The sequence below is a fragment of the Cervus elaphus genome, chromosome 14, assembly GCF_910594005.1.
Source record: "Cervus elaphus chromosome 14, mCerEla1.1, whole genome shotgun sequence".
NCBI classification, from domain to species: Eukaryota; Metazoa; Chordata; class Mammalia; order Artiodactyla; family Cervidae; genus Cervus; species Cervus elaphus.
The window spans coordinates 71,736,416-71,758,580 of NC_057828.1; the positions used below are offsets into that span (position 1 = coordinate 71,736,416).

Consider the following 22,165-nt stretch of genomic DNA (forward strand, 5'->3'; position numbering starts at 1 on the left):
TTCACATGATGGAATAATGCTTATATATATATGTTACAAGTTCCCCAAAACTCACTAGGTGACACAGCCAGAGACCCTCTGACATTATTGTTGTTCAATTGCTCAGTCGTGTCCGACTCTCTGTGACCCCATGGACTGCAGCACGCCAGGCCTCCCTGTCCATCACCAACTCCAGGAGTCTACTCAAACTCCATGTCCATTGAGGTGGTGATGCCATCCAGCCATCTCATCCTCTGGCGTCCCCTTCTCCTCCTGCCTTCAATCTTTCCCAGCATCAGGGCCTTTTCCAATGAGTCAGCTCTTCACATCAGGTGGTCAGAGTATTGGAGCTTCAGCTTCAGCATCAGTCCTTGTGAGACATGAGTCCAGTGAGACTAATAAAGTCCTTTTACACCCAAGTTGATGTGCAACAGAGAGGTCATCAAGGTCCGCACTCTTGTCACAGCTACTGAGTTAGGAGAGGAGGGAGAGATGCTTCAGAGCCAGGGTGAAGTGGAGGCCCTCCCACACTCTCCAGGGAAAGACCTTTGTCTTAAAGACATCTTCTTTTTCAAGAGAAGAGCAAGGTGAGAGGGGAAAAGCACCAGAGTCCTGACCTGAGGGCTAGCCCTGAGGCCAGGTTTATCACTTGGCTGAGCTGTGTGACCCAGGACAAGCCATTCGCCTGTTCTGCGCCTTGGCCTCTTTCTGGAAAGAGAAGAGCAGATTGCTCACTCTCCAAGGTCTGTTCTGGCTCTGAGATTCTGTGATCCTCTGACTTCTCTCTTATGGAGACTTAGGAGCCTGGCTGTAATAGCCTTTCTCTTTAAACTCCAGGCCAGCCTGCCAGCTTTGAGAGGTTAAAGCAGCTGTGACAGCAATGCTAGGTTAAAGTGAGTGAAGTCGCTCAGCACACCAGGCCCCCGTGTCCATGGGATTCTCCAGGCAAGAGTACTGGAGTGGGGTGCCATTTCCTTCTCCAGAGGATGTTCCCGACCCAGGGATTGAACCCAGGTCTCCCACATTGCAAGCAGATGCTAGGTTAACCTAGGTTAACCGTCTGCTAGGTTAACCTTGAATTAAAAATGTAATCATCCGCAGGCATAAAGAATAGACTTATGGGGAGGGGGGTAATGGAGAGAGTAGCATGGAGACATATACACTACCTCATGTAAAATAGACAGGCAGTGTGAATTTACTCTATGACTCGGGGAACTCAAACTGGGTCTCTGTGACAACCTAGAGGAGTGGGATGGGGTGGGAAGTGGAAAGGAGTTTCGCGAGGAAGGCGACATGTATACTTATGGCTGATTCATGTTGACGTAAGGCAGAATCCAACACAACACTGTAAAGCAATTATCCTTCAATTAAAATAGATAATTTTTTTTTTGTAATGAAGAGGAAAAAAATGCAGTCATCAAAGACCACTGATGACTGATCTGTTTCTGGATGCTATGGGTTAGTTGCTCATGTAGAACTGGAACTTCACTTTCAGAGGAGGGTGTGGTGAGGGGTGGGTGCTGGAGTGTAGCTCCTCGCTCAGAAAAAAGCTGAGGTAGAGACCTGGATTCCTGACCAGTCCTGCAGCATCACCGACAGAGCCCAGGCCCAGAACTTCATAGATTCCACAGTGAGACTAACTTAGGTCCGGATAGACAGAGGAAATGGACCTAATAATAACATTCAGGAAATTATCTGAGTAATTCAAGTACAAGCACACCTGGAAAAAATAGGGAATGGAAAGAGAGTTATCCTCTCAATACATAATTGCCTCGGTTTTCATTTCCTGATTAGGAGAAAACATGCCTCAGAGGAATGAGCTGTATTCTCACCTCAAACAGCCTTCCTCCCTTTTCTCACTCGTGTCTCCGTCTCTTTCTCTTCACTTCCCCCGGGGTTTCAAGTCCAGGAGACTAGGGTTTCAGGATGTAGATCTGTATGTAGAGCAGAGAATGTGGCCTCACAAGCCCTCAGGAGAAAAGGGAGCTCCCTAAGCTCAAGTGATCAGACCTATTAGTGAACATCACAGAGTGTCTGGCAAGTGTCAGCGTCCTTGGCATCAATTTCCAGTGTCCCCACTCAGGCCAAATGCAAACAACGACAAGGTCTCTGCCAACCCAGGGCCTGGATCCTGCTTCACCCGGATCAAGATCCTAGGGACCAGAGAAGGGTCACCGATCATCTTCCTGGCCTAGGCACCTCAAGACTCCCTCACAGGTGAAGGAAACTCTTTTGTTTTTCATCTCCAGTATTCCAACTATCCATCCTCCATCCCAGGGGATGGGGTGCAGTGGGGAGTCAAGTGAAACGGTCTAAGAAGACAGCTATGAGATTTGGTTAATTTTCCAAAGAGGTGGTAAGACAGCTTCTGATGTGAGCTGTGCTGTCCCACTGAAAGGACTGGAAGTCAGAAGGGCCCTTTTGTTCAGAATCCTTTTGTGTCTAAGAATTGTACTCATTGTGTGGACCAGCCAACTCTGTTCTCCATTTCTTTGTGTATTTTGTGTTATATAACTCTCAAGTGAACCCAGGCCAGACAGATTATGGGTTTTAGGGGGTTTTTTTGTTTGTTTTTAATTTTTTAATTGAAGTATAGTTGATTTACAATATTGTGTTAGTTCCAGGTGCACATAAAAGTGATTCAGCTATATATATATATTCTTTTATATGTAATATATATTCTTGTATTTATAATATATGTATTCTTTCTCAGATTCTTTTGCTTTTTAGATTGTTACAAAATATTGAGTATAGTTCCTTATGCGATACAGTAGGTTCTTGTTGGTTATCTTTTTTATATATAGTACTGTGCTATGTTTAGTCACTCAGTCGTGTCTGACTCTCTGCAACCCTGTGGACTGTAGCCCACCAGCCTCCTCTATCCATGGAATTTTACAGGTAAGAATATTGGAGTAGGTTGCCATGCCCTCCTCCAGGGGATCTTCCCAACCTAGGGATTGATTGCAGGAGGATTCTTTACTGCCTGAGCCATCAAGGAAACCTAAGAATACTGGAGTGGGTAGCTTATCCCTGCTCCAGGGGATCTTTCTGACCCAGGAATCAAACCAGGGTCTCCTGCATTGCAGGCGGATTCTTTACCAGCTGAGCTACCAGGGAAGCCCTTATATAGTACTATATATATGTTAATCCCAAATGCCTAATTTATCGCCTCCTTTTCCCCTTTGGCAGCCAGGGCTCAGGTGGTTAGCAAGAGTGACATAGCCACATATACACACAGTGAGGCAAGGCCAACTTGCAACTTGAACAGGGACACCTGATGACCAGCTGCTCAACCTCTGAGAGCATGGTCACATTTGTTCACCAGCATAACAACGGGCATAGCAGAGACGTATAGTAGGAAGGTTTGGAGCCATACAGACTGAGTTCAAATGGTATCTTCTTATCCAAGTGCCAGTTGCTAGGGTCTCAAAGATAAATAAGACAAAATCCTAACCTGAGGATGATACGTCTAGCTCCACCATCTGTTGATATTAGTAGCCTCTTGATGGATGTATGAGATGCATCTTATGAGCCTAATCACACTGCTAGATGTTGCCTTTTTTCCTGCCTCCACAGCTCCCTTCACAGCCAGCCGAATCTGTGCAGTTCAGCCATCTGGGACCGACAGTCGCTTGCCCAGTCAGGTCCTTCTTGGCTGCTGCCGTACAGCCAGGCTGGCTGACCGCGTGTCTGGTGTCTCTGACCCTTCTACTACTTCTGTATCAGATGAAATGTCACACTGCAGGATGTGGCTTTTAAACAGCCCTCAATGGGGAATCTAAGGGAATTAATTCCCTCTAGGGAACATTTTGGGGCTTCCCAGATGGCGCTAGTGGTAAAGAACCTGCCTGCCAATGCAGGAGACATAAGAGGCACAGTTCGATCCCTTGGTTGGGAAGATTCCCCTGGAGGAGGAAATTGCAACCCACTCCAGTGTTCTTACCTGGAGGATCCCCATGGACAGAGTAGCCTGGGGCTATAGTCCATGGAGTCGCAAAGAGTCGGAAAGAACTGAAGCGACAGAGGGACATTAGACCAATAGAAAGAGGAGATGAGAGGGAGCTGGGCAAATAAATTATCTTTCCTTCCTGCCTCCTATGGACTGTTCTGAGTCATGATTTTCTAACACAGTCTGTCTGGAGACATCCCGCATGGCTGAGCAGACATTCTTCCTGAAGCACCTGCCAGGACTCTGCAAAGGGTGGTGAAGCAGTTACCTGCAAGATGACATACCATCTTGCACTGCTTCTCTTCCTAGCCCTCTTCATTTCCCTTTTCACTCACTCTTGCTGCCTTCTCAATCAGATTTCATCTCTGCCTTCAGATCCTGTTTTCTAGAGAAACAGAACTAACACAACTGGTTTTACAAGTGGTTCTAGAAAGCAAGTCCTCAGGATGGATTTGGGGGTTGTGTTTCCTAGCTCCATGAAATCAGTAGAGTCCTTTGCTGGTGACAAGAGAGATGGCAGTAGCTTCGATATGCAATAGCATCACAGCTTTCACTTATTTAATTGAGGTGAATTGATGGAGAGGGAAACATTGGGAGCGCAAGTAGCTGTGGCTGTTTAGTCACTGAGTTATGTCCAACTCTTTGCAGCTTCATGGACTGCAACACACCAGGCCCCTCTGTCCTTCACTATCTCCCAGAGATTGCTCAAACACGTCTATTGAGTAGGTGATGCTCTCTAACCATCTCATCCTCTGTCACCCTCTTCTCCTATTGCCTTCAATCTTTCCCAGCATCCAGGGTCTTTTCTAATGAGTCGGCTCTTGGCATCAGGTGGCCAAAGTATTGGAGCTTCAGTTTCAGCATGAGCCCTTCCAATGAATATCCAGGGTAGATTTCCTTTAGGATGGACCGGTTTGATCACAAGGGTAGCAGAACTGCAAAAAAGACTAAATGCATGGCCTTGATAGGCATCCACATCAAAGCAGAGCCCTGATAGGGAAAGACTGGGACCCTGAGACCTGGGATAGGGGTGGATAAGTTTCTTGACCCTTCAAATCTCCTGAATGTTCCTGCCCAAAGAAGGTTCCTTTCTTCATGGCCTCTTCTCAAGACCTGGCCCCGCCACTTACTGCCTCTGCCAAAACCCAGAGTCAGGCTGTCGCACAGCCCACACTTAGAAGAAGAAGTCCTGTTCCAGGGAGAAAGAGCATACCTGCCAAAGATCTTGTGGGACTTGGCTAATGTGTACTGGCAGGAACTGTAGAAATGTGTGTGGGAGTGGATCTTGAAGATGTTCTATTTGGGGGTGGGGGTGAAGCAGGAAGCTCAATTGGGAGAATTCACTAATTTGGGGATATTCACACAGAACTCGAGATTTAATATTTTAGCAAGGATGCTTGGAGCTTGTCTGGAGAGTTTTCTGGGATGGCTCTTTGAAGCCTTGTCTCAAAAATGGCCTACAGTAAGCAAAGTGGAGAAGCCAGACTTCCATGTGCAGTGTTGAGGAAGGGTTCTGAAGATTCAGGAAGGAGGGACTATTAGAAGCGTTTATTATATACGGCTCAAGAATCCGCCACCTGACTAGTTCCCTGGGCCAGCCCAGAGGACACACTCTTCACTGAAGCAATAAAGAGTGTACTAGTAAGGAAGATTTTTTTTTTTTTTTTTTTAGCATGACATAATGAGTGTCCTTGTAGTTTAAGGTTGATGTATGGGGGAAGCTGCTGTGGAACTGAGCTTCATGATTTTAGTGGAGATGATAAAAATCACAGAACTGCAAAGCCCAGGTAGGAGCACATGGTCATAAAGGACAAGGTGGAATACTTCCCACGATGGACAGCAAGGAGGAGGGAAGACCAGGGTGACTTTATCTGCAGGAACCCCTGGTGTTTGGATAATAAATCATGGTGTCCCTAAGGGGAGGATATTCATGGAATTTATTGTCTAAATTGGGCTTTCCAGTGGTAAAGAACCCACCTACCAATGCAGGACACATAAGAGACATGGGTCCATTCCTGGTTTGGGAAGATCCCCTGGAGGAAAGCATGGCAACCCACTCCAGTACTCTTGCCTGGAGAATCCCATGGACAGAGGACCCTAATGGGCTACAGTCCATGGGGTCACAGAGAGCTGGACACGACTGAAGTGACTTAGCATGCACACATACATATTGTCTAAATTGAGCCACTTTCAAGAGTGAAAAGGGTGCTAGTAATGATTACATGGGGGAAATAAGTGTACACTAGAACCATCCCAGTCAAACTGATACCCATGGTCACCCTACCAGGGGTGATAGGTGAGCAGCTGATTAAAGTATTACTTCATTTGTATAATTAGAAAGAACAGAAAGCTATGAGCAGAAGGCCAACTTCAGTCACCATAGTGAAAAATCATAGACCCTTACCTCATTTCTAAATTGAAACCAGATCTGGTGCACGGCTATTGCCATCGTTGAGGAAGCTCAGCCGGCCAACAGCAAAGACTGATGCTGAGCCTGCAAGACAGCAGCCCTCCCCAGGGTAACCAGATAGACAGCTGGTGGAAAAATAGAAATCCACAAGTCTATATTGATTATAAATAAATACACAAATAAGTGGTGTAGAAGGGAAGAATCTTGTTTACAGTAGAATGTAAATGTGAATGGAATACCAGAGTTAGAAAATCATCACTTTGCAATCCTCATGGTAGATTTTTTTCAGGCCAGAGTCATAAATGCATGCTGGGGGGACATTTCAATGAGAAGCAGGATATCTGCATCATCTTAAGTGTCTTACTTCAGATTGCTCATGAGTTTCAAGGGAAAGTGGTAACTATTCAGTGGAGTAACACAGCACCTTGACCAGGTGGTCACAGTTATTGTCACCAATTATGGGCAGATGTATATCACGTGTCTCCAAATGTGATATTCAGAGAATACAACATCCCCTATACAACAGTCTGACTAGCATCCTTAACATGAATCTAATTATGAAGAAACATCAAAGATCATACCAATCCAAAATAAGGAAAATTTCATTCAAAAAGCTGTATTTTTTAACTGTCAATGTAATAAAAGACAAAGAAAATCTGTGGAAATGTTCCAGATTGAGGAAAGTCTTCTCTGGTGGTCATCCCACAAGCCCCGTGGCAAGGCCAAAAAAAAAAAAAGTTAAAGTAGAAAAACATGGTGGCTAAATGTGATATCGGATCATAAACTAGATCCTGACCTAAGAGGGAAAAAATGGTGTAGATGACATTAGCTGGTCAGTTGACAAAGCTGGAATCTAGATGTTCAATTAGATAAAAGTATTGTGTCTTTGTCAGCTTTATGGAAGTTAGTAATTGTACTATAGTGATGTGAGAGAATATCCTGGTTTATTTTCTTAGAAAATGTACTTAGGGGACTTCCCTGGTGGTACAGTGGATAAAAATCCACCTGCCAATGCAGGGGACGTGGGTTCGATCCCTGGTCCAAGAAGATTCCACGTGCCACAGAGCAAGTAACCCTGTGAGCCGAAACTACTGAAGCCTGTGTGCCTAAAGCCTGTGCTCCACAAGGAGAGAGGCCGGCACAGTGACGGGGAGTCGACCCCGCTCACGGCAGCTGGAGGAAGCCTGAGAGCAGCAACGAAGGCCGAGGGCGAGCAAAAAATGTTTAAATAAAAATAAATAAGCAAAGAAATAAATAATTTATTTTAAAAAGAAAATATACGTTGAGGTATACAGGGGAAAGGGCTATTAAATGTGTAACTTACTCTCAAGTGTTTCAGAAAGAAACCTCACTCTGGGTGCGTGTGTAGGAGAAAATAATAAAAGATTTAAAGTGAAATGTTAATGGTAAAGAGTATGTGGACAATTTTTGCACTATTCTTATTCCTGCCACTTTTCTGTGAGTTCGAAATTATTTCTGAGTAAAAAGTTTTTGAAAGGTGGGCAGGGGGACTGACTAACTCCTGAATACATAATAACCGTCTATTACACTAAGCCTGTAAGGCAGGTGTTATTATTCCCATCTCTCAAAGGAAGTAACTGAGGTTTAGAAGGTTAGGTAACTTGCATAAGATGATACAGTTAATAAGTGTTAGAACTAGAAATTACACCTAGATTCTCTTAATCCAACTCTTTTCTTCTATTCTTTTTTTTTTAATAGCAAGAAGAATGTGGATTTAAATGGTCATCACAGTCAAGACCCAGATGTTCTTATGATCAAAATGTTTTACTGTCGTGATGTTTCAAACCTTTGCCTCCTAGAGAAGTCCTTTGAATTTCAGGTTCATTAGTTTCTCTAACCAATGCCCTGGAGAAGGATCACCAGAGAAGGGGGAGCACAGAGGAGAAATGAAAGCAAAGTGACTCAGACCAGGGAGGCACCAGGGAGAGACCACACTGGGGCCTGAATGATCCACTCGCAGCTTCGGGCCCTGGACAACGGTTCTTCCTGCCAGGTTTGGGGTGCTGGGGTGCTCTGAGGACATTTGGCTAGAGGGAGCAGAAATTTAAGACTTTCTTGGATTTCAGCTACTATTTTTCCCGGAGAGGAAGAGGATCACATGCTGTGAAATGACAATGGCAGCCTTCAGAGAAGAAACCTCTTGTCACTCCTGCCAGTGCAGTCAGAGACTCTGTGCCCACCCCTTCACAAAAAGACCATGCACTGCATGACTTAAAAACAACACACATTGATTTCTCACAGTTCCAGAGGCTGGGAAGTCCAAGTTCAAGGTGCTGGCAGATTCTAGGCACTGGTGAGGACCCACTTTCTGGTTCCTGCACAGCCAGCTTCTCAGCGTGTCCTCGCCTGGTGGAGGGGACACACGAGCTCTGCAGGGCCTCTTTTACAAGGACACTAATCCCATTCATGAGGGCTCCACCCTTATGACCTAATCACTGCCCGGGGTCCCATCTCCTCCTAATACCATTGCACTGGGAATTAAGGATTTGACATATGAATTTTGGACGGACACAAAAATTGAGTCTCTCGGGACTTCCTTGGTGGTTCAGTGGTGAGGAATCCGCTTGCAAGTGAAGGCAGCATGGGCTCGATCCCTAGTCCGGGAAGATATCACATGCCACGCAGCAGCTAAGCCTGCATGCCACAACTACTAAGCCCGTGTTCTAGAACTCGGGAGCCACAACAAGAAGCCACCACAATGAGAAGCCCGTGTACTGCAGTGAAGACCCAGTGCAGCCATAAGTAAGTAAATAAATAGGTAAATAAAATACAGTCTCTAGCAGCAGCCATCTTGCAAATACTTGAATTTGGCTTTGGGGCATTTCCTGAGATTCATGCAGAGAGGAGTCATTGCTCAGATGCCTTGGGACAGCTGGGGTTATGTCAGGAAGCTCCCCTTTTGGCTCTCGGGCACTATAGGAAGACAGAAGCAATTTAACAAGATAACATCTGTTTCCCAAACGAATATGGAAGTGCGGTGACCCAGGCCTGCCCCGGCTGATGAATGAGACCTAAGGCAATTGCTATGAAGACGCATGATCGGGTCCTACAGGACCTACCCTGGGGTGTTTCTGAAGGTCCAGGAACCCAGGTGATACAAAGGGTACTCCATCTGCCAATCTTAGCTGTCTGCAGCATTCCTGTCTGAGGCAGGTAGCCAGCTCAGGTGTTTGGTGAATGCCACAGGGTATGTATGTGGAATAGTCTTGGAAATTGGAGCAGGACAATCATCCCTGAGCAGAATGAGTGCCTGACCCAGCACCCCACCACTGAGCAGTTTTTCTGGGTTCAGACCTCTCTACTGTGCCTTGAAAATCTTTGTACAGATAAGGTTCCTTCTATATGAGTCAGGGATCAAGCAGAAGACAGGTGGGACTCTTGAACAGGTTTAAGTGAAAAGTATTTTTTGAAGGGCCTGTTGAAAGAGGAGAAGGGAGATGAAGGGGACCATCAAGGATGGTGCAGAACCCAGAAGCTGTTACCAGCCTGAGGCCTGAATGAGCAGGTGAGGGCAGGAGACGGGAGCCCGGTCCAGAGAGGACAGCCTCCGGCACAGCGCAGAGCGGAGAGTGGACTGTGGGGCAAACCGAGTTGACTAGTACACCTGGATCTCCAGGGCCCGGACGCAGGCCCAGTGCCTTCCAGGGAATCTCCCACACCCAGAGATGAAAAGGAAAGACAGGAAAGATGGGACAAGGACTTAACACAAGAAGGAAAACCAGGCATTTGTGTATCTGGGCCATAAGCTAAGCACATTTACAGGCTGACTGTCTGCCCAGGGACACTGAAGAGGGAGTGTGAGCCCAGTTACACGGGGAGGTGTTCAGCTTTCCCAGAGGAGATGACCAAGGAGCCTCCTGGAGGCTCCCTGAGTGTCCAACCTAAGGAAAGAGTCAGCATTAGACACGTGCCAACGTGTCTTCCTTCCTCAATGCTAATACCTTCTTTGACCTTATGAAAGACAGTTGTCTGGGGAGCAGCTGAGAGACCGTGACAAGCATCTCTCCTGGCAGAGGAAGTGCTACAAAAAGCTAAAGAGGAAGCCTACGCCCTCACTGTTATTGTCACATGTTATTGCTGACATTTACTGAGAACATATGATGCGCCAGACGCTGAGTGCTTTTCCCTCATGGACTCAGTCCAGCCTCACACAGCAGCCCTAGGAAATGGGCACCAATATGGACTGAACTGTTGTTGTTCAGCCGCTCAATCATGTCCGACTCTTTGCCACCCCGTGGACTGCAGCATGCCAGGCCTCCCTGTCCTTCACTCTCTCCCGGAGTTTGCTCAAATTCATGTCCATTGAATCAATGATGCCATCCAACCATCTCATCCTCTGTCATCCCCTTCTCCTTTTGCCTTCAGTTTTTCCCAGCATCAGGATCTTTTCCAGTGAGTTGGCTCTTTGGATCAGTTGCCCAATGTATTGGAGCTTCAGCTTCAGCATCAGTCCTTCCAACATATATTGAGGATTGATTTCTTTTAGGATTGACTGGTTTGATCTTACTGCAGTTCAAGGGACTCTCAAAAGTCTTCTCCAACACCACAGTTCAAAAGCATCAGTTATTCAGTGCTCAGCTTTCTTTATAGTCCAACTCTCACATCCATACATGACTACTGGAAAAACCATAGCTTTGACTATAGGGGCTTTGGTCAGCAAAATGATGTCTCTGCTTTTTAACCTACTGTCTAGGTTTGTCATAGCTTTCCTTCCAAGGAGCAAGCGTCTTTTAATTTCGTGGCTGCAATCACCGTCTGCAGTGATTTTGGAGCCTGAGAAAATAAAATCTGTCGCTGAGCCATGATCTTAGTGTTTTGAATGTTGAGGACTGATTTGTGTCCCTCCTCAAATTTGTACGCTGAAGCCCTAACTATGTGGCCATATTTGGAGATGGAGTCCCTACAGAAAGGATTAAGGTTAAGTGAGATCATAGGGTGGGGCCCTGACCCGATAGGGTCAGTATCCTCACAAGAAGAGGCATCAGATAGCTTGCCCTTCCCTGCAGTGTACTTACTGAGGAAAGGCCATGTGAGGACATCGCAAAAAGGTGACCGCCTTAAGCCAGGAAGAGAGCTCTCACCAGAAACTAAATTTACTGGCACCTGGATCATGGACTTCCTGCCCTCCAGAACTCTGAGCAAATAAATGTCTGTTGTTTCATCCATCCAGACTGTGGTATGTTGTTCTATCAGCCCAAGTTAAGGCAAGCACCATCAATATGTCCATCTTACAGGTGAGGAAACTGCAGCATAGGGAAGCTAAGTTGTCTTAGGTCACCCCGTGTGCCTTTGATCGTGTCACCTCACCAGGTCCTGTTTTTCTTACAGGGAGGGGGTCGGTGGAAATAGATCAGGGGCCATAAATGCAATTGTCAACGTGTCAGGCAAGGAACAGAAATAGGTGATGCTGGCCGAGTGGGCACGGTGGCACGCTGGAGAGTGCTGTCCTCTGTAAAGAGGAAGGAAGCCTTAGTCTGCCTCCACCAATGGTTGGCCAAGTGATTACAGTTTTTGAGGACAAGCCTGGGGGACTTCCCTGGTAGTCCAGTGGTTAAGAATCCGCCTGCCCACGCAGGGGTCCTGGGTTCAATCCCTGATCAGGAAACTAGATCCAGCATGCTGCAACTAAGGCCTGGCACGCCAAAAAAAGTAAAAGAGACAAACTTGGGAGTCTGGATCTTTGGGGGAAATGTTCTGGCTTTTCAAACATTGGCAACAAATTCCATCATAAAAGAGTGTGCAGGCCAATTAAAACATATCTACGGGCCATGTCTTATATATAGTGCCCCTCTGGAGTAGATGATTTTTTTTTTAACCCTCTCTTCTCTTCCTTCCTCTCTCCTTGGACATGGTTCTCTGCCTTTTGAGATGTTCCTGTGGCGTCTCTAAGTCCCCTGCCTTCAGGAAAACGATCACCATATCATGATCGAGAAGGGTTTCCAGGTACAGTCCGTGCAAAGAATACTGTGCAGACTCAGCCGAGCCACGTAACCTTGAACTCGTTTGCTCTTCTGAAAATTGATCCAACGACAGCCACCTCATAGGAGTTGTGGAAGGATTAAATAAGACCAGGCAGGAGGAAGCAACTGGCAGAGGAGAAGTTAGCTGTGTGTGGAGCCCCTGCTGGGCTTAGCACTTGCTGAACATCATCAGACTTCTCAATGATGAGTGTGTGAGCTCCTTACCTGCGGGGCACGGATGGCTTGGTTGGCTGTAACATTCTTTTTTTTTTCATTTATTTTTATTAGTTGGAGGCTAATTGTTTTACAATATTGTAGTGGTTTTTGCCATACATTGACATGAATCAGCCATGGATTTACATGTGTTCCCCATCCTAATCCCCCCTCCCATCTCCCTCCCCATCCCATCCCTCTGGGTCTTCTCAGGTTGGCTGTAACATTCTTGAAAGAGAAACTATCAGTCAAGTTCACCAGAGGGTGACCTGGACAGCCCAGAGGCCTGGTTGGGAGATGGAGAAATTGTCAAGGATGAGAGAGGAGTGATTTCACCCCCTGGAAGGCAGGAACCCAACAGCATCCTCTGTCCCCCGCCCCCACCCCCCCTACCCCACCCCGCTGGCTTGGGAGGCATAATTAGTCACCCTGTTGGTAATAATGCCCTGCGAGTTCTACTCCTGCTTAATAGCTGCCTGTAGAAATTCCAGTGGGTCCATTTTTAGTTGGAGCTAATGAGGGTTAAAAACTCTCCGGGCTGCCCAAAATACCCTCTGGGAGGCTCTCCCAGGAAGAGGGTGTTTACTGCGCTCCTGGTTAAGGAACAGTCGGTCTACTTTGTATCATCTTTAGCCAAAGCCTTTATCAGTGTGTGTTTTGCACTGCTGGGGTTTTTTTTTTGGTTTTGTTTTATTTTTTTTAACAAATGAGATCCGATTATGTGTGTTCCAAGGGCATGACTCAAGTTAGCTGTGTGCCAGCTGGGAGGAGGACAGAGGCAGTTTTCTGGGGCCAGCTTTCCCTTTGCAGAGCCAGAGGGGAGTCATCAAGGAGAAATGCAAAAGGAGGCAAAGCCCACTGTCTGCCAGGTCTTTCCTGCAGGGACAGCGCAGTGGGCGGGGGGTTCTCGGGGAGGACTTTAGCCTGGAGAAGAATAAGTGCATTAAAGGCAACTGAGTGGAGGAAAGAAACCCAGAAAGGAACTGAGCAGGGAAAGCTTGTGGAGCAGAGACACTCCCCAGGCGTGCAGGGAGACCTCCCCAAGACGGTGAAGAACTTGCATGTGGTCATAAAGGGAGGACCATCCAGGGCAAGAAGGAGGACCTGGGTGAAACTGCTTTTGGACTGCATTGAAACTCTGGGTTAAAGCTGAATCCACTCTGGGAAGATCAAGGAAAGGTTTAAAGGTTCTAACCTTAGGAATCACTTTCAGCCACAAAACCCAGGAGATCAAAAAATGCATTTTCAGAAGAGATGATGGGGAGGCCTTTGGAGTAGAGAAGCGTGCTCACTGGACTTGGGGCTCATCCCTTCAAGAATTGGCTGAGTAATCCTGGGCATGCCCCTTCCCTTCTCTGAGGCTTGGTCTATAAAACAAAGGGTTTGGATTAGTTCTCTAGTTCTAAGCCTCAGCAGCACATGAGGAGCACCTAAGGAGCTACTAAAAATTCTGATACCTGGGCAACAGCCCAGACCAATCAAATCAGAATCTTTCCAAGAGCAGGTCCAGGCATTGGTATACCATAAACTGGAACACTGTACAGATCCAAGCGGAGATCACCCGGACTACGTGGTCTCTCAAAACCTCTATCAGCCCTGCTGTCATGTATTAGGTCTTTAGGGAAAGAAGAGACGGGATGATTGGCAGACAGCCCCCAGTGGAAGCAAGGCATGGACCAGATGGCCTCTTGAGATTCCACGGCCCATAACATTCAAAGATTTGAGGCTCCAAGTGAACAAACTCTTGCTGCCAAGCCCCTGCCAGCTATATTTCTCCCCATCAATTTATCCCACAAATACTGAGCACCTACTATAGGCCTAGCCCCGTTCGAGGGGCTGGGGATACAGCAGTGAAAGAGACAGACCCACTTCTGGGTTCAGCTCTTGGGAAAGACCTGAAATCGCGAAGCTGAAGAGGAGGATGCGGGATGGTGTGGAGAGCAGGAGGGGAAGGGAAGTTGGGGAATCTGTAGATTCATACAGGGTTCTCCAAACTGACACACTGTTTCATCAAACTCCTAAGGTTACCAGGGATCTGTTACTGTTGCGTTAATCCCATCTTCCCTTACTCCCAACCTCCTCCTTCAACTATGGGGTCATCACATTTGCGTTTAACAAGCCATCTTAGGGTTAGACAAATTCTTTTCCTCCACCCCAAATACTCTCAAGTATACACCATGATGTCTTCCCAGCTCAGTTTAAGCTCCCCACAGCCAAGGACTGGGCCTTGAGTCTTTCGGGAGGGTTTGGTGCAGTTTAGAGCATGTGGGCCACAGACAGGCAGCCTGGAGTCAGATCTTGCCGCTGCCTCTTACCAGAGGTGATCACTGCGTGACCTTGGGTACAGTACTTAACGGCGCGCTGGCCGCCCACCTCAGATCTGCATCTTCAAAACAAGGATTACAGTTGTACCACCTCTCACATTCTTACAAGGGATAAAATGAATTCCTGAAGGGAAAGCAGTGTGGCGCATGGGCACACTCCATAGGTGGTGATTGTTACTGTGCTAGAGCCCGAGATGTTAGATGAGCTTGTTCTCATCAGACTAATGGAGTGACCGGCAGGGCTGTATGTTGTGGGGGTGTCTACTGTCTTTCTCCCTTCCCATTCGTGTCTGATACATTGGTTGGGGAATGCTGCATTCTGTTGCAGGTAGATAGATGGAGTCTGAGATTTCAGCAGATTAATTCAGTGGGAGTTCATTGTTCTCTCATAAAGTCCTAATGGGTGTGGGGAAGGGGGTGCTCTGTTCCATGCAGCCATGAAGGACTGGGGCTTCCCTGGTGGCTCAGATGGTGAAGAATCTGCCTGCAATGCAGGAGACCTGGGTTAAATCCCTGGATCAGGAAGTTTCCCTGGAGAAGGAAATGGCAACCCACTCCAGTATTCCTGCCTGGAGAATTCCATGGACAGGGGAGCCTGGTGGGCTACAGTCCATGGGGGGTCTCAAAGAGTCCATGGGACATGACTGAGCGACTAACACTTGTACTTTTGAGATGGGAGAAAATCCTAGAGCCGCTTTCTGCCCTTGTTCACAGCACCTTCTGCAAGCTCCTTGTGGCATGCGACTGGGTTCTTACCAGTGGAATGTCGGTGGAAGTGATGCCATTCCCGCCCTGATCCAAAGCTCCCAAGTTATATTCTCTTTGCCTTGCTCTGTGTTTCTCTGTCCATTTCTCTCTCTGTCTCTCTCAGCTTGTGTGCCATGGGGTTGTCAAAGCCCTGGGGTGCCTTGAGCCAGAACCCTGACACATGCCACAAGGAGCCTGGGAAAGGTGCAGTGAAGAAGGGCAGGAGGGGCCCTCTTGGATTGCCTCCTGGCTCAAACCCCAGTACAGGTGGGCATTGTCCCGTCTGGCGTCGCCCTGGGGCCAGTGCGCATGTGCGCGGCTATTTCTGTCCTCTGTCATCTTCTCCAATCTCTGTTCTCTCTTCAATGGCGTCCACTCGGTGTTGGGCTTCTGTGGTTACAGACAGGTTGACTGTTTGGCCATTGAGTGCTTCAGTGGAGATACGCCCTAGGGATGGTGATAAAGGATGTTGGGAGGGGGATGGGGCGGGAAATGCCAGCACCAGAGCCTTCCCAAAGGACGGCCGTGCATGGTCACCTCTACCCACTTTTTATGAGATCAGAGCGTTTGATCCCAGGCCACTGGACTCCCAGGAGCAAGGGAGGGACTTTGAGCCCCTGACACTGTCCCCTGAACAGCAGCTGCCATATCACCTGGAAACTTGATAGAAATACAAATTCTCAGCCCCACCTCGGACGGCTGAATCAGAAAATTGGCTCAGAGAAGTTAGTAACCTGCCAGATTCACACAGCTAGTAAGAGGCAGGACAAAAGCAGTTGAACAAGTCCTTGGGTGATTCTTCAAGTCTGAGAAGCTGGGCTGTATCCGTGGAGCCCCTAATCAGTTCAGTTCAGTTGCTCAGTCATGTCCTGCTCTTTGCCACCCCATGGACTGCAGCACGCCAGGCCCCCCGTCTATTACCAACTCTTGGAGTTTACTCAAACTCATGTCCATTGAGTCGGTGATGCCATCCAACCATCTCATCCTCTGTCGTCCCCTTCTCCTCCTGCTCTCAGTCCCTCCCAGCATCAGGGTCTTTTCAAATGAGTCAATTCTTCACATCAGGTGGCCAAAGTATTGGAGCTTCAGCTTCAGCATCAGTCCTTCTAATGATTATTCAGGACTGATGACTGATTTCCTTTAGGATTGACTGGTTTGATCTTCTTGCAGTCCAAGGGACACTCAAGACTCTTCTTAAACACCACAGTTCAAAAGTTATGAATTCTTCAGTGCTCAGCTTTCTTTGTGGTCCAACTCTCACATCCATACATGACTACTGGAAAAATGATAGCTTCGACTATACAGACCTTTGTCGGTAAAGTAACGTCTCTGCTTTTTAATATGCTGTCTGGGTTGGTCATAGCTTTTCTTCCAAGGAGCAAGTGTCTTTTAATTTCCTGGCTGCAGTCACCATCTGCAGTGATTTTGGAGCCCAAGGAAATAGAGTCTGTCACTGTTTCCATTGTTTCCCCATCTATTTGCCATGAAGCGATGGAGCCCCAGCTGGAGGGTGCCAATAGGACGGTGCCTCACTCTGCCACCCAGTGGCCACAGAGTGAACAACAAGGGGGGCAGACTGGACTGAGGAGAAAGTGAAAGTGAAATCGCTCAGTCCTGTCTTTGCAACCCCAGGGACTATAGCCTACCAGGTTCCTCCATCCAAGGGATTTTCCAGGCAAGAGTACTAGAGTGGGTTGTCATTTCCTTCTCCAGGAGATCTTCCCAACTCAGGGATTGAACCCGGGTCTGCGCATTGTAGGCAGACGCCTTACCATCTGAGCCGCTAGGGAAGCTCTCAGTACAGCTCATATAATCCATCAGTGAGGAAACAATAATGGAAAACACTGGGGAGTCCACAGGCCACACAGGCTGTTCACCCAAGGCTGCTTCATGGACAATTTTAAAGACCTAGAGTCCAGCCCAGAGCCAAACCCAAGTCTGTTTCCAGAAGGGCAAGCCCACCTGTGTTTACATTTCATGGGGACCTGGCAGAGTGGGCTGGAAGAGGCCTCAGTGTTCAGACGATGACCCATCAGGGGCCAGGGTCCAAAAGCTGCTGTCATGTTTAGGGGGTTCCAGGAGAAGCAGAGCCGCCTCGTCCCTGGGCGAGCACACAGCTCTATCCAGACCCTCTGAGCAAGGCCACTCACCTGGTTTGGCCCTCCCTGGGCCTCTGCCAGGAACTTGGGGAGAGAGGACAAGAGATGACCCCTCCAGGCTCAGCCTCCTGCAGCCTGTGTGACCAGCACTGCAGAGATGGGGCTGCCGCCTGAGCTCAGCCAGGAGCGAATGTCCAGAGACAAAGACCCCTCGCTGTTTCCTTTGCCCCTGCCCATGCTCCAGGGCACTGGCTCTGTTTTTTAAGGAAGGAGCTGGCAGCTGTGGGGGGTCCTGGGGAGGAGGCCAGCTTGCTGGGAAGGCTGTCCCTTTGTTCCTGACATCTGGCTTGCCCTGACTGTGCGCTGGAGACGCAGACTCTAAGAGAAGGGGAAGGGCACGGGAACCAGCATCGGCCGGGCGTCCTGAGTTGTGTGGGGAGCCCGCCATCTCCGCCTCATTTAACCCACCCACACTGAATTCCCAGCATGACGGCTCAGGGAGCTGAGTAACCTGCCTCCAGGTAGTCAGCTAGTGAGAGCTGACACCGAAGGCTGTGTGCTCTGTCCGTCTCTGCCTGCTGCCCACCTCCCCACTGCAGAGCCCTTCTGGGCTGCCTATCATGCCAGGCAGTTCTCAGACCCAGAAACCCATGGGGATCCCACAGCAAGAGAGCATCCTTGCCTAGCTGCCCTGCCCTCAGCCCCCAGCATCATCTTTGGGGGCTCAACAGCAGCGCTGACAAGGGAGGCTGCTCCAGCCAAATCCAAAACCAGGGACACGGGCTTGTGTTCCCAGGTCAGAGGGAGAGCCTCTCCATCCCAGGCCAAAGCTACATCCAGAAGGTGCCCGTCTCCACCCTCCCAGGGCTGCCATCAACCCCACCCAACCCCAGCGATGGTTTGGAGTGCAGAGTCTGAGGTGGGGGGGGGGGGGGGGGCGGGGGGCTCTGCCAGGGGAGGGACGGATGGGCCCCTAGAGCCACATGTGCAGGCGGCCAGCCAAGTGGACCCGAGCCGAGCCTGGGGTGGCTGATGTCGTGCCCAGATGCCCCGCTGTCTCCTGGGTCCATCGGGTGGACCACAGACACCTCACACTGCAGGTCACTGGAAAGCAAGGTAAGTTTTTGTTTTGTTTTTGACAGATCCTGTCGCAGGTTTATTTGCTCAGATAGCACAGGAGGACACCAGCCCTATGCAGACAGCAGCCCAGGGGTCACATGGGTCCTTCTGTCTTCACACCGACAGATGAAGGTCTCTACTCCAGAGCTTTGGTGTGGGCCTCGGCACCCTTGGGAGCCAGAGCCGCAGCTGCATGTGCCCTGGCCTTGGTTGAAGACTTGGCCTGGGACTTTGGCCAGCGGAGCCTGAGACCCTTGACGATGCGGGCACAGGCACGTTTCCTGAGCTTGGGGTGAGCAGTGTAGGCAAGTTGGCTGAGCTTGTGGCTGCCGCCCATTGGGATCTTGGGCTTGACTTCCTTGGGCTTCACGAGGGTCTTGACAGCCTCAGTACCTGCACTTGTGGCCTTGGAGTTGTTGGCATCTTCTTCCGGCCCTTCTTGTTGTATTTCTTGGCAAAGTGCATGATCCTCAGGAACTTGGGGTCCACCACCTTAAGAGACTCATATCCTTGATTTCTTGATGCTGTTTCTGTGCCGTTTTGGGGACTGTTTGTGCGTGGTGTGGTTCTTGGACTTGGCCATGTCTGCATTGGGGCCTGCAGATCCTGAACAGCCTGGGACCGGACAAGAAAGAGCCAAGGTAGCTTTTTAAGATACATTTTCTGCTGCAGACCCTAAACTACACAACCATCACTAAGATAAACACAGGAGAAGCATGGGTGGGTTTAAACTTCAAACTTTATTCAACATAGAGGTGTTATCAAAGAGCCTAACATATATGAACCTCCAGCTCCCTCCGGGTATCTGACACAGAAGCAAGTAGGCATGGCTTGTTCAACTTTATGCCAAAAGATCCCCAGATCTCCAGGCTTGGGAATCACCAATGTGATTGATTTTCTCCTTGAGGAAGTCAACCCTGACTAATCATTGGAAGGACTGTTGCTGAAGCTGAAGCTCCAATGCTTTGGCCACCTGATGCAGAGTTGACCTAATGGAAAAGACCCTGATACTGGGAAAGACCAAAGGCCAAAGGAGAAGCGGGCAGTGGGGGATGAGATGGTAGACAGCGTCATCTACTCAATGGACATGAGTTTGAGCAAGCTCTGGGAGATGGTGAAGGACAGAGGAACTGATGTGCTGCAGTCCATGGGGTTGCAAAGAGTCAGACACGATTGAGCGACTGAACAGAACAAGAAGTGTGGCTTATGATCATTGTCATAATTAGCAGAGTGTCCACCTCTCTATGTCTGACTTCCGTCACTGACCCAGATCCTCGCTACAAGTCCCAGAGGGTGGAGTCTACATAGAAAGGGGGCTGCCTTAAGCACACTAGTGAGAGTTTGCAGGGGGCCTGATGCCCGAGAGCAGTCCAGGCAACTGTGCCGTGGGTGCTAGAGGCAGGAGTGCCAGCAGCAGATTGGTGCCGGGGCTAAGAAAGCCAGCCCATGATGCCCACCAGGCTGACCATCCACGCCGACACCTTAGGGACGTGCCTGCCTCTGGGTCATCCCTCAGGTCAGAGCCTGAGGCTGGGGTTGTGCCTGCCTCTCCCCGCTTGGGTTTTCTGACCCCCCTTTCCCCAAGGAGGCAGCTCATGTGAGGCAAGGGAGAGGCCTGCCTTGCGAATCTGTCCTAGTCCCAGCTCCGTTTTTTCTAGCTACGCAACTTTTGGCAAGGCTGAGCCTGAGTTTACCCCTCTGCAAAATGGCTGTGATCAGTGAGGCTTCAGAGTTTGTTATAGGAGGCGCTTGGGGCCCTAAAAGGAGATGCTGGGATATTGTCAACAAGCACGCGTACACCATCTTGCTTAGATGGTAGGCTTGTTGGGGGTGGGTTGGGGAACGGGGAGCTGGCCAGGGTGATGCTGAAGTCTCTCCCAGCATCTCTTGGTGCTGCCAGGGTTACAGGGATCAAAACCTGCCTCTGACATGTGGTGACTATGATGGTCAGATGAGATCATGCAGTGAAGCCCTTTGGGAACTGTAATGCTCTCAGCAGATGGGGTATGTTATTGTCTCCTCCTCTAGAAGGACCTTAGCCCTTCAGTCGGGAACCTGACCAGCATGCTTGCTGATGGATCAGTGATGTTCCTGTGGACCCTTCTGCAGTGAGGCCTTCAGTGAGCTTTTTCCCAGCTGTGGACAATGCCCCAAGTGGTTCTCTGGTTCCTTCTTAAGCCAGAGGCTTCACTGGATCCTCCAAGCCCCCCTCCCCACCCCTTGAACCTTGTTTTCTGGGGGAATCTCTTCACTTAGCGGCAGCCCAAGTAGTCCTCCAAATAAGTGGTAAGAACCTGCAGAGGCAAAGATGGCCAGTTGCTTGTGAAAAATTCCATGGCAGCATCCTGGGTCTAAAGAATCAATTTCTGGGAGTGGGCTGGAACGACCCATGAGGTTTTTTTCATTCGGTTTTGTTTTGTTTTTCATTGCAAGCATCCCTGGTTATTGTTGTACAAACTGAATTTGAGTTTTGGAAAGGGTGTTTCATGGGATCTGGTCCCCTGCCCAGCTAGAGTTCCTATAAACCCTTCAAATTCAGGAGAATCTTTCCCAATTTTAAAGTGCTCACTTGTTCCTAGCAGGCGATGAAGTGACAGGAACACAGCAAATATACCAGCCACATATTCCTTTTGGGAAAGTCAGCTGAGCTAGTGCGGAAGGAAACTCGAGAATAAAAACAGCACTGGGGAGGTAGGGTTTCAAATGCATGTGCTGAGGGCAGAGCTGTTGCCCAGGGCAGCTTTTGCTAAGCTCTTGTTTGGAGAAGACAGAAAACTCGGGGGAGGTCCCACGGGGCCTGGAGATGCTCCTGCCAGACGCAGCTCCGCTCAGAGCCTTCCCCAGCCCCATCCACAGAGTTTATCCTCGCTCATGTGCCTCAGCACTCAGCTCAGATCCCCTCCTCAGCACTTTCTCACCGTTTAAATCCTCCATATGTCTGTCCTCACCAGACTACCAGACCTGGCAGCAGGTCTCACTTGGCTCTGCAACCCGGGCCCGAAATTACTGTTTAATGTTTGTTGAATGGATAAATGAATAAACCCCATAATTCACCTGTGAGACAGAAACCCAGAGAAGATCTTAAGAGGTCATTTAAAGAAGAAGAAAAAAATGGAAGTCCTAATCATACAATTCATTGTCCTTATGAATAAAACAGAGAAAACATAAACAGGCAGAGGAAGGGTTGGGCGAACCCATACTTGGTAGTTCGAGAAGTGAATACATAATTCTGAGAAGTGGTTGTCTTGTGTGAGTCTGACCCAGCGTGGCCATGCCGGGATCACTAGGTGACTCCTAGAACTTAAGAAGTGAGACCACAAACATCTCTTTCCCTCCTTTAATTT

The 22,165-nt window shown here is 48.7% G+C and overlaps 1 pseudogene; it reads right to left on the bottom strand.

Moving 5' to 3' along the window:
* Positions 1-18,957: 18,957 nt before the first annotated feature.
* On the bottom strand, positions 18,958-19,404 carry LOC122707628 (annotated as a pseudogene).
* Positions 19,405-22,165: the final 2,761 nt, after the last annotated feature.